General features: G+C 47.9%; 1 pseudogene; it reads left to right on the plus strand.

Annotated features, from left to right (window-relative positions):
• The first annotated feature begins 336 nt into the window (after window positions 1–336).
• On the plus strand, window positions 337–8,770 carry LOC115147812 (zinc finger protein 76-like; annotated as a pseudogene).
• The last annotated feature ends 2,871 nt before the right edge of the window (window positions 8,771–11,641 follow it).

The following is an 11,641-nucleotide window of genomic DNA, read 5'->3' on the forward strand; positions in this document are numbered from 1 at the left end:
ATAGAATATGGTATAGTCAGTGGTTGTGGGTCCAGGACAGCCATAGGTTGTTAATACCCGTCACTCACCACCTTTTCTCTTCCCTGATGTATCAAGCCACCACACACAACCCCTAGGTCATCATCAGTGCAATAACCTAGGTCAGCTGATGTGACACTATCTACCCTTGTTACAGAGCAAGATGTTAGGACAATGGCTACAGAAATATGAACAATGTTAATGCAGTATTACACAGGATTGTTGGGGCTCCTCAGTAGCAGAAGTGTGTCAGCGGTGGAGTGTCAGTAGCTCTGTTTGAATGTCTCATTGTCAGAGCATCTGTAGCTGAGCAGAAGGATGGAGAGTTTGGGCTCCACCGCCTACATCAAACAAGCCATCAAAGGTGACAAGCCACACTACTCAAAAATAATGAAACACTCAAAGCTAACATTTACATGTCCTAAGTATGTATAGATGCAGCTGATATTAACGACAATCCACATTTCTCACCCTCAGATGGTAACCTGCTGGAAAGTGATACTATTCAGTTGGAAGATGGTACTACAGCCTACATCCACCAGGTCACTGTACAGCAGAAAGGTCATTCTACACCCTCAGAACCACATCTCTGCTGGAGGGTTTGTGAATAACCTTGTCTGTGTTCTGTGAGACCATGTTGCTCCTGATACTGGCTGTTCTCCTGTCCTCTCTCCAGAGCCCCTGGCCTTTGAGGACGGCCAGGCAGTTCAGCTCGAGGACGGGACCACCGCATACATCCACCACACACCCAAAGGTATATTAACATCAAACCTGGGCCAGATACAGCATTCACCACTCTAGGAAAGGTTGGCTTGGTGAAAGCAATAGAGTTGTCACCTTGTTTTCTTTGGTCCAGTCCCTCACACATCAGTTAGTATTACTTCTCAAAAGGATGGAAGGAAAGGGATCTCGAATATCCACAAACCGAGCCCCTAACCTCTAACCCCTGCAGAAGGGTATGACCCCAATGCTGTGGAGGCAGTGCAGCTGGACGATGGCAGCGCAGCGTACATCCACCACCCCTTGGGCTTGCAGGTTGGCAGCACCATCCTGACTCTGCAGCCAGGAGGCGCCCTGGCGGAGCTGGCTGCGGACGACACCGTGGACGTGGACACCATCACCACGCTGGAGAACTATGCCAAGGTCGCTCTCTTTCAGTCTGTTCTATCACTCTCTCATTTCACATGTCCCTGCTTTGTGTGCATTCGTTCTCTCTTTTTCAGTTATTTCTATTGCAAGCTCTGTTTTTCTTCCCCTGTCTCTTTTTTTCTTGCTCTCGCTCTCATAATAAGGGGTTGTACTTGTTGTGGTGACATAAACAGTGTAGGACTTTGATTCATTATAACTCCAACTCTCCACTCGCCCATTTTCTCCCTAGATGACTGGGTCAAAGGTGGAGGTGGATGAGATCATGAACTGTACCAATGGACTCCAGGATATAGAGCCCATCGTACAGGGGTTCCCCTAAGGGTGAGCAGACATCTGAGGAGACTTTCGGCTGTGACTACGAGGGCTTTGGACGCCTCTACACCACAGCACACCACCTCAAGGTACCACACACACTCTCCGCCCAACCCTTTTCAGTTAGTGTACCCCTTCGTGCATTTTACCAGTGGTCTCATGAGTCTTCTCAAGTACCCCCTGTGGATAGGCCAATTTCCCCTAGTGGTCCTAGTACCTCTGGTTGGAAACCACTGTTCTACATTACATCACACACACCCTTCACCACAGTCAAATCAAATAAACCATTTTTTGTCACGTACACAGTTTACTGCAGGTATAAAATGGGTATGTATGTGCTTGTGTGTAAGGGTTGGATGTGTGGGGAGTCAAATAGTATCTAAGGTGCAAGTTTGTCTGATTTGCCTGGTGGTAGAAACTGTTTCGAAGCCTGTTGGTCCGAGACCCGATGCTCCGATACCGTTTGCCAGATGGTAACTAAGTGAACAGTCCATGACTCATGTGAATGGAGTCCTTGATGATCTTCCTGTGGTTCCCCTGGAGGGCAGGGAGCTTGGTGGTGATGGAGCCGGTCAAGATGCTCTCGATGGTGCAGCTGTATAACTTCTTGAGGATCTGAGGGGCTATGCCAAATTTCTTTAGTTGCCTTAGGTTGAAGAGGCACTGAAGCTTTTGACCCTCTCCACTGCAGCCCAGCTGATGCAGATGGGGACGTGCTCCGCCCTGTTTACTGTGGTCCACAATCGCCTCCTTGGTTTTGCTGACTTTGAGGTAGAGGCTGTTGTCCTGGCACCACTCTTCCAGGGCTCTAACCTCCTCCCTGTAGTCTGTCTCATCGTCAGCAATCAGGCCCACCACTTGTCGCCGTGGGTGTACAGTGAGTACAGGAGGGGGCTGAGCACACATCCCTGGGGGCTCCCTGTGTGAGGGTCAGCATGGCAGCGGTGTTGTTGCCTTCCCTCACCAGCTGGGGTCTGCCCATCAGGAGGTCCAGGATCCAGTTGCAGAGGGCCTGAGCTTAATGAGCTTGAAGGGGACTATGGTGTTGAAAACGAAGCTGTAGTCAATGAACAGCATTCTCAAATAGGTATTCCTCTTGTCCAGGTGGGATAGAGCCGAGTGCAGCGCAATGACGATTGCTTTGTCCGTGAATCTATTGGAGTGGTATGCAAATTGTAGTGGGTCCAGTGTGTCAGTTAAGGTGGAGCTGATGTGGTCCTTGACTAGCCTCTCAAAGCACTCCACAATGACAGAAGTCAGCGCTACAGGGCGATAGTCATTTAGGCAAGTTACCTTTGTTTGCTTGGAGCCCGGAACAGTGGCGGACATCATGAAGCATGTGGGGATTACAGACTGGGACGGGAAGAGGTTGAGTATGTCCGTAAACACTCCAGCCCGCTGGTCTGCGGCATGCTCTGAGGACGCGGCCTGGGATATCGTCTGGGCCGGCTGCCTTACGAGTATTCACACGCTTAAGTCTTACTCACGTTGGCCATAGAGATCGAGAGCACACAGTCCATTTGAACACCGGTGGCCCTCGTAGGAGGATTGGTATTCATTTTTTTACCTCCGAGTCAGCAGAAAAAGTGCTTTAGCTGGTCTGGGAGAGGGGCATCAGTGTTTGCCACACAGCTGGCTTTATAAGCCGCAATCGTTTGTAGTTCTTTCCACATGCGTCGCCACCTCAAGATACCAAACACCACACACTTGTTACCATGTGACAAGATGTGAATGTTGTACTAACGTTGCCCCCTGTCTTGTCAGGTGCATGAGCGGGCTCACACAGATGTCCGGCCATACAGGTGTGACGTGTTGACATGTGGAAAGGCGTTCACCACAGGTTACAGGGTGAAGAGTCACCTGCGAACACACACTGGAGAGAAACCATACCAGTGTCCTGAAGACATATGCTTCAAGGCCTTCAAAACCTCCCGAGACCTCCAGAAACACGTCCGCACACACACAGGTAGCAGGACACACACACACACTGCATATTTTCGCCACCAGTTCTTTCCTTCGTTTCCCCCCCTCTTTTTCATTCACTTTCTCTTTCCCTCAGTCTCCTCATATCTCTGTACTTCTCCACTGTGTGTAGAAAACATTAGGAATGACTGCTCTTTCGGTAACACAGATTGACCAGGTGAATCCAGGTGAAAGCTATGATCTCTTATTGATGTCACCTGTTATATCCACTTCAATCAGTGTAGATGAAGGAGAGGAGACCGGTTAAAGAATGATTTTTAAGCCTTGAGACATGGATTGTGTATGTGTGCCATTCAGAGCAAGACAATATATGTAAGTGCCTTTGAACAGGGTATGGTAGTAGGTGCCAGGCGCACCGGTTTGAGCGTGTCAAGAACTGCAGCGCTGCTGGGTTTTTCACGCTCAACAGTTTACCGTGTGTATCAAGAATGGTCCACCACCCACCCAAAGGACATCCAGCCAACAACAGGCCAGTGGTCGAAAACGGGTCATTGATGAAAGAGGACAAAGGAGGCTGACACGAATTGTGCAGAGCAACAGACGGGCTACAGTTAGTCAACTGACAGTCCAGTACAACATTAGTGCCCAAAGACCCATCAAATAATGCACAACTCGTTGTACCTTGACACGAATGGGGTATGGAAGTCGATGACCTGAGTTTCGCTTCCTTCAGCAAAAAAAATAAAAAAATAAAAAATGTGGAAGCAGTGGGCTAAGGAACGAAAGCACTGAATTAGAAAAACATTGCCTGGTCTGATTAATCCCGGTTTCATGCTGATGGGAGGACTAGGGTATGGAGAAAACCACGAGTCCTTGCATATCTGTTATGCCGCGTGTCATCATTGCAGGCTGGTGGTGATGTTGTGGGGTGTGTTTTCATGGCACACGTTGGGCCCCTTGATAAAAGTGAAGCAGCGTTTGAATGCCACAGCATATCTGAACACCGTTGCCAAACAGGTGCATCCCTTCATGGCGGCAGTGTATCCATCTGCGAATTGAGTTTTTCAGCAGGATAATGCCCCATGCCACAGAGCTAGGACTGTCCAGGAATGGTTCCACGAACATGACAGTGAATTCAGCTTACTGAAGTGGCCTGCCCAGTCACCAGATCTCAATCCAATTGAGCATCTATGGGATGAGATGGAACGAGCTATTCTGAGTAGAAATCCACTACCAGCCAACTTGACACAACTGTGGGAAGCATTGCAGTCAACATGGGCCAGCATCCCTATAGAAAGATTTCGACACCTTGTAGAGTCCATGCCCCTGATGAATTGTGGCTGTTCAGAGGGTAAAAGGGGGTTTGCAACTCAATATTAGGAAGGTCTTCCTAATATTTTGTACAGCTCAGTGTAGACCTCTTATGCTCCCTCTCACTTTCTCTCCCTCCTTGTTTCCTTCCCTCCTTTTGTTAGATGGGACACTGTTAAAGTGCCCATTCAAGGGCTGTACGTGCTCTTCCCCCATATCTCTTTCTTTCCTTCTCTCAATCTCTTTCCCTGACATTTTGTCTTTCTCTCTGTCCGGTGAGAAGCCATTTAAGTATCCATTTGAGGGGTGTGGTCGTTCCTTCACCACCTCGAACATCAGGAAGGTCCACATCAGAACACACACGGGAGAGCGTCCCTACATGTGCCCTGAACCCTCCTGCGGACGAAGCTTCGCCAGTGCCACCAACTACAAGAACAACACAAGAATACACACAGGTAGGACGCACCCCAAGATAAAACGCACACTACTAATACCACATGAGAATACACACAGGTGAGCGATTACATGACTGTTTAGTTAGATACTTCACATTAAATAAGTACTCCTCTTTCTCTCTCTCCCCTGCTCCCTCCCTCTTTCTATCTCCCCCTCTCTCCTTTAGGAGAGAAGCCCTACCTGTGTACACAGTACCTGGCTGTGGGAAGTGATTTACAGAGTACTCCAGCCTGTACAAGCACCATGTGGTTCACACACACTGCAAACCTTACACCTGCATCCACTGTGGCAAGACCTACAGACAGCCCTCCATACTGGCCATGCACAGAGACTTTGAGGCCACAGGGGACAGGGGAGGTATGTAGAGAGACACACACACACAGTCTTATAACAAACACCAGCTGTGGACTCATTTCCTCTTGAAGATCTTAACAGTATTCAATTCGTTGAGGGAGTTCTGTTAACCTGAGCCACGGTGCAACGGTCCATGACCTGTGACGTGAACGGACAAAAGCGGTGAGGGAGGCGCGCCCTTCTCAAATTGAACAATAAATCTGCGCCACTCGGTCATGTTGTCAACAAGGCAGCATGGTGCATCATCCAGAAACATACAATCTATAATGTGAGAACACAGAATCCTACTCATTACTCCACGTGCTCCATCTAGCCTAGGCTACGTCACTTTTGTTTTAAGTCGACTTTGACCGGGGCACCCGGCTCATGAGCGGGAGGCTGCCCGTTTCCAAAACAAATGCAATCACTTTTAACACGGTGCTAACTCCTCTCACCGGAGTAACCCGGGCCAGATAATCGAATCCCCTCATTCGTTAATGACCCGCCTCTCCATTTTCTCTTTTGCAAAAGCGATGAATGACCATTCACAGGCCTCCTTCCTGGAAGGGGCGGAGCAGAAAGAGGATGGGTCAGATTCCCAGGACGTCATTGGCTCTCAGGTAGTTCTACTTTCCTAACTAGTGGTTCCACTTGTGTGATATGGGAAAAGGGCATACATTTTCCATTCCCATTCTTTTGATAGCCGCGTGCTCAGTTCTAGTACACGCTGTCACCACAGTCCCAAGCTGTTCTGTTTCTCAGAACTTGCGTGTATTATAAAAACAGTTGGTTGGTTCTCTTCTGGCAGGTGGGTCTGTCGGAAAAGGACCTACAGGCGCTTGGCACGGCCATTACCATGGTAATGCGGGACGGCACAACCATCTCCCTGCCGACCCAGCAGACGGACATGCTCGCCATGGGACACCGCCACATTACCATGGTTACAGGGGAGGGCAAGGAGCTGCAGCAGGTAGGTTACACGCGCGTACTCCTTAGCCCACACTAGGCTAAATGTATGAAGCAGTATTTGCTCTTGCATGTCAATGTTTGTGCTGTAAAGTGGATCATCATGTTTCTGGTGGTTTGTCTTTCATCTCCAGGTTGCCATAGTGACGTCGGAGGGTGTTATGACAGGCGGCTCGCAGGGCTCTGGCCCTACCAGCAGGTGGTGCTGCTGGCCACGGATAACGGCACACCGATTGCCTTTCAGGTCAGTTCATGCACACAGAGGTTAAGAACTTGTCGAGTTGCACTCTTAGCATTATACTGTGTGTGTGGCTGGAGGAGCAGCAGACATCGGAGGAGGCCGTCAGCATGGCGACAGCTGCCATCCAGCAGGGAGGGCTGGTTCGGGACGAGGACACCTCAGAGGGGGGCTGCTGAGACACACCTACCCCCACACCTACCCCCTCGTCCCTGGGTACGACACGGAGCCCGCTCCAACCAGCTCCAGAGCACTCCTGGAGCCCAGCCTCCTGCCACAAACACAGTGTGCGGATCTCAGAACTAATCAGAGAGAGAGAATCCGAGGGCCCGTTGTCATGGAGACTGGGTTAGAATGTTCGGATGTGAGCATGAGCAGATCAATCTTTGTTTGTTTAACCACAATACAGTAGTATACTCATGCTTCTGAGAAGCTGCAGCTCCACTGAAGCTAGCTGAAGTTTAGATTTCACCTCCAATCTTTGTAATCACAATACAATAATCATTTATACAATAACTTTTGGTGTGGTTTTGCAACACTGACTGCAATGATTTTTCCAGGACCAGTACTGTGTACTTCTGTGTCTACTCATCAAGCTCTAAAACTTGGAAGTTTTGCTTTGGAGGACACTCTTAAACAGATGGATTCTTTCACTGATGAATCTGCTGTGAGTGATGCTGTCGGTCTAAATCGTTGAAGAAATGAACAAAATCACAGAGTCCAATATGATATCATGCTGTGCTGTATATCTGGACCTGTGCTGAGGTGTAAATTTGTTAATAAATCGTTGTTTTTGTGTGCGTGTGTTTGTGGTTCTACCAGACAATTTATCTGGGCATTGTCTTTTCACCACCAGGGGTCAGACTCGCACCTAGAATACCCTGAACAATTACCATGTTTTGGAGGAAGTCCTTGATTCAGACAATTGCTGAATCGAAAAGTTTCTTGACTTTATAAACTGTAGAAAAAAAGTACAGGAAAGGGGCTAATTGCTGCTAATTCTTTCCTAAATGTTACACTTTCCTTTGGGGAATAGATTTTTATGGAGTTGTCCTTTCAGAAAGATAAGATTCTTGTCTTTGATTATCTTGACTGATTTGAGTCTCCCCTAATGTGAAGTTTTGTTTGCGGCATCGTGCGCATGTTAAACACAAGACAAAAGCAGTAACGCCCCGTAAAACGTCACAGTACAAACTGCATCTTAAATGTATGTAAAGCTAGCCTTCTACTGATCCTACTGTTAAGGGGTATGGGTAAAGGAAACGAGAGACATGAGTCTTTGAATAGAGTCCGTGACTCTATTCAATGATCATTCGTGTTGTAATGAAACAACTCCAATCATGACAAAAAAAAGTGGGTGGAAAAATCTACTTTGGGATCAAAAATAGATAAAGAGAGAAGACAAAACATGAGGTCTCCATTGAATCTTTGCATTCCACCGCCAGCTGTCTCCACCTTTCATTTGTTATGGGTTGCCAATGTTGAAGCCACACCCACCCTGCATCCTGCCTGCCTCACACAAAGGGGGATGGCCAAGTAACACCCCAGCCCTCTCTCCCCTCCCCAGGATCGGTGCATTCCAGCCCAGCCACGTACCAACCAGTCCCCTCTTTATCACTGGTGGTAGTAGTTGTGGCGTACGGTGGGTGTGGCTTCACCTATTCCAGATAAGACTCACAGTCAAGGACCTGTGTTTACATCTAATGAAAGAAGTCCAGGGGAATATGATAATAAACACTGGGGCTGGAGGCTGGGCTCCTTGAAGAGTTGATTGTCCAGGCCAGGAAAGAGAAGAACTAAACACACAGAGGTATGGTGATCTGGCTCTCATCGCTGTTCACAAGGAGGGCCTTTATCTACACCAGCTCCCACCAGGCAGAACACTTCACAGGAAACCCTTCCTCCACCCCTTCTCTCTTTCCTCTGCTTAGTCGCTCTGTTCTCCCTCGACAACAGCACCTGATTGGCTGGTCGGCTGTGACATCACGCCTCATCGAGACCAACAGCTGCAGCAAGGAAGAGACGGAGGAGGTCGAGAGAGCAGTGGAGAAGGAGTGGAAGTGAAGCGAGAGTGAAAGAGGAGTGAGAAACAGAGTAACTATAGAGATTTGATAAAGAACAACAGAGGAGAGGAACAAAGAAAGACGTAAGAGGAGGATAGGAGAAATATAGAGCGAGGCCAGAGAGATGAGCGCTTTGGACAACCTGCATTTCCTCTCTATTGTGCTCCACCCAGCTCTCCGTGCTCCCTCGCTTTCCGTGTTTATTGTGTTTACTGAGACACGTGTTAGAGCGGCCTTGGCTACATCCTGTCTCGGAGAGAGGAGACTAGAGCCTACGCCTAGCACCAACACACACATACTAACCCTGAAGCCTAGAACCAACACATACTCAAGTCTTAGTCACACACTTTCCCACACACAAACTCCCCGAAACCTAGCACTCAGCAAACCCCCCTCATAGCCTGTAATCATATCCTCTTCAGCTAAATGATGCCAGACCACTGTTTCCTAAAGACTCACTGGTGGGTTGGGGAGGATTCCCTTTGGGTTACAATTTCAGACTACTTTTAGACCTGACTAAACATTGGTTTTGTTGACTTGGTGTCCCAAATGCTTTAGATGGGTCTCAGCACAAAACAATGTGCTCTCCATTGAGCTGGGTGGAGTTAGAAGACCTCTTATCTGTCTTGCTGGGGGCCGATAGGGTGGCTGGCTCTAGCCATAACTTAAAACAATGGACCTCTCCTGTGGTATAATCAGCCGTTATCTTGGTTTACTAATCTGATGAACAGAGACATTCTCAGGAACTGGCTTCCTGCCACAGGTAATCACAATGCAATGCACCCTGGGAAGGAGGTCAAGTTACAACCTGTAACACAGGAGTGGCCCTCTGATGTTGATCTGAATAATATGAACAGGGCCGGTTTAATGCAGGAGCTTACCGAGGCTGAAGCCCCTGGGCCCAGGCCTGTGAGGGGCCCAAGAGGCAGCAAGAAAAGTAATACAAAAATACAGTATATACTGTATTTGATATGAAGTATATCTTTTTATTTTTTTACTGCAACAGCAAACCACAGGAGGATTCAGGAGCCTGCTCTCAATGAGTGCAGACAGCCTACTGCCACCGCTCTGCTAATCATCAGATGGGGGAGGAGAGGAGGGAAGGAGCCCACGTAGGTAACTGTGGGGGCCTGCCATGATTGGGTAACTGATAAATCAAAATAAAGTAAATAAACTGCATAATAAATACATGTGACAGGTCAATTGTGAGTCAGGGGCCCAAGAGGCAAAACATTTAGAGAAAATACATTTTGCCCACTCTCAATGTTCAAAATACACCAGAGAGCATAATTTAGCTATGGAGGACCAATAGTTTAAAAAAAATTTACTGGATAAAAAAATGTCACAAGCGCTAACAGGTAACTGCCAAAATAAAGGAAACACCAACATAAAGTGTCTTAAAAGGGTGTTGGGCACCACGAGCTGCCACAACAGCTTTAGTGTGCCTTGGCATAGATTCTACAAGCGGACCTAAACCATGCCAGGAAAATACACCCACACACAATAAAATAAACTTTGTGTCCCTCATTTACTCAAGTGTTTCCTTTATTTTGGCAGTAACCGGTTGCTTACAGTCTGGAAGGCTGCAATTTGGGCATCATGCGCGCCAAACATATAGCTTGTGGCGTTGTGGCCGTAGACATATACTGAGCAAAAATATAAAAACAACATGTAAGGTATTGGTCCGATGTTTCATGAGCTGAAATAAAAGATCACAGAAATGTTCCAAATGCACAAAAAGAGTATTTGTCAATTTAAAAAATATATAATTTGTTTACATCCCTGTTATTGAGCATTTCTCCTTTGCCAAGATAATCCATCCACCTGACAGGTGTGGTACATCAAGAATTTAATTAAACAACATGATCATTACACAAGTGACCTTGTGCCGAGGACAATAAAAGGCCACTCTAAAATCTTCAGTTTTGTCACACAACACAATGCCACAGATGTCTCTGTTTTGAGGGAGGGTGCAATTGGCATGCTGACTGCAGGAATTGCCAGAGACTTGCATGTTAATTTTTGTACTATAAGCCGCTTCCAATGTGCTTTAGAGAATTTGGCAGTACGTCCAACCGGCCTCACAACCGCAGACCACGTGTAACCACGCCAGCCCAGGACCTCCACATCCGTCTTCTTTACCCGCGGGATCATCTGAGACCAGCCACTCGGACAACCGAAGAATTTCTGCACAAACTGTCAGAAACCGTCTCAGGGAAGCTCATCTGCATGCTCGTCGTCTTCACCATGGCCTTGACATGACTGCAGTTTGGTGTTGTAACCGGACTTCATTGGGCAAATGCTCACCTTTGATGGCCACTGGCACGCTGGAGAAGTGTGCTCTTCACGGACGAATCCCGGTTTCAACTGTAGGTTGTGAACAGAGTGCCCCATGGTGGCGGTGGGGTTATGGTATGGACAGGCATAAGCCACGGACAACGTACACAGTTGCATTTTATCAATGGCAATTTGAATGCACAGAGATACTGTGGTGAGATCCTGAAGCCCATTGTCATGCCATTCATCCGCCGCCATCACGTCATGTTTCAACATGATCAGGCACGGCCCCATGTTTCAAGGATCTGCACACAATACCACAGGCCACAACCAACAGCCTGAAAAAAACTAATCTCCAGGGGCTATGATTTCTTAATCCAGCCCTGGATAGGAATCTGTGTGTTGGAATGACACACACTAACACGTGCAAGATCTCTCATTTACTCACGCCCACGCATGCTGACACACACCCACACAATTCATTTTAGAAAAGGCCTATTGTCACGACTTCCACCGAAGTCGTTTCCTCTCCTTGTTCAGGCGGTGCTCGGCGGTCGGCGTCACCGGTCTTCTAGCCATCGTCGATACACTTTTC

Source organism: Salmo trutta, chromosome 14, assembly GCF_901001165.1.
Source record: "Salmo trutta chromosome 14, fSalTru1.1, whole genome shotgun sequence".
NCBI lineage: Eukaryota > Metazoa > Chordata > Actinopteri > Salmoniformes > Salmonidae > Salmo > Salmo trutta.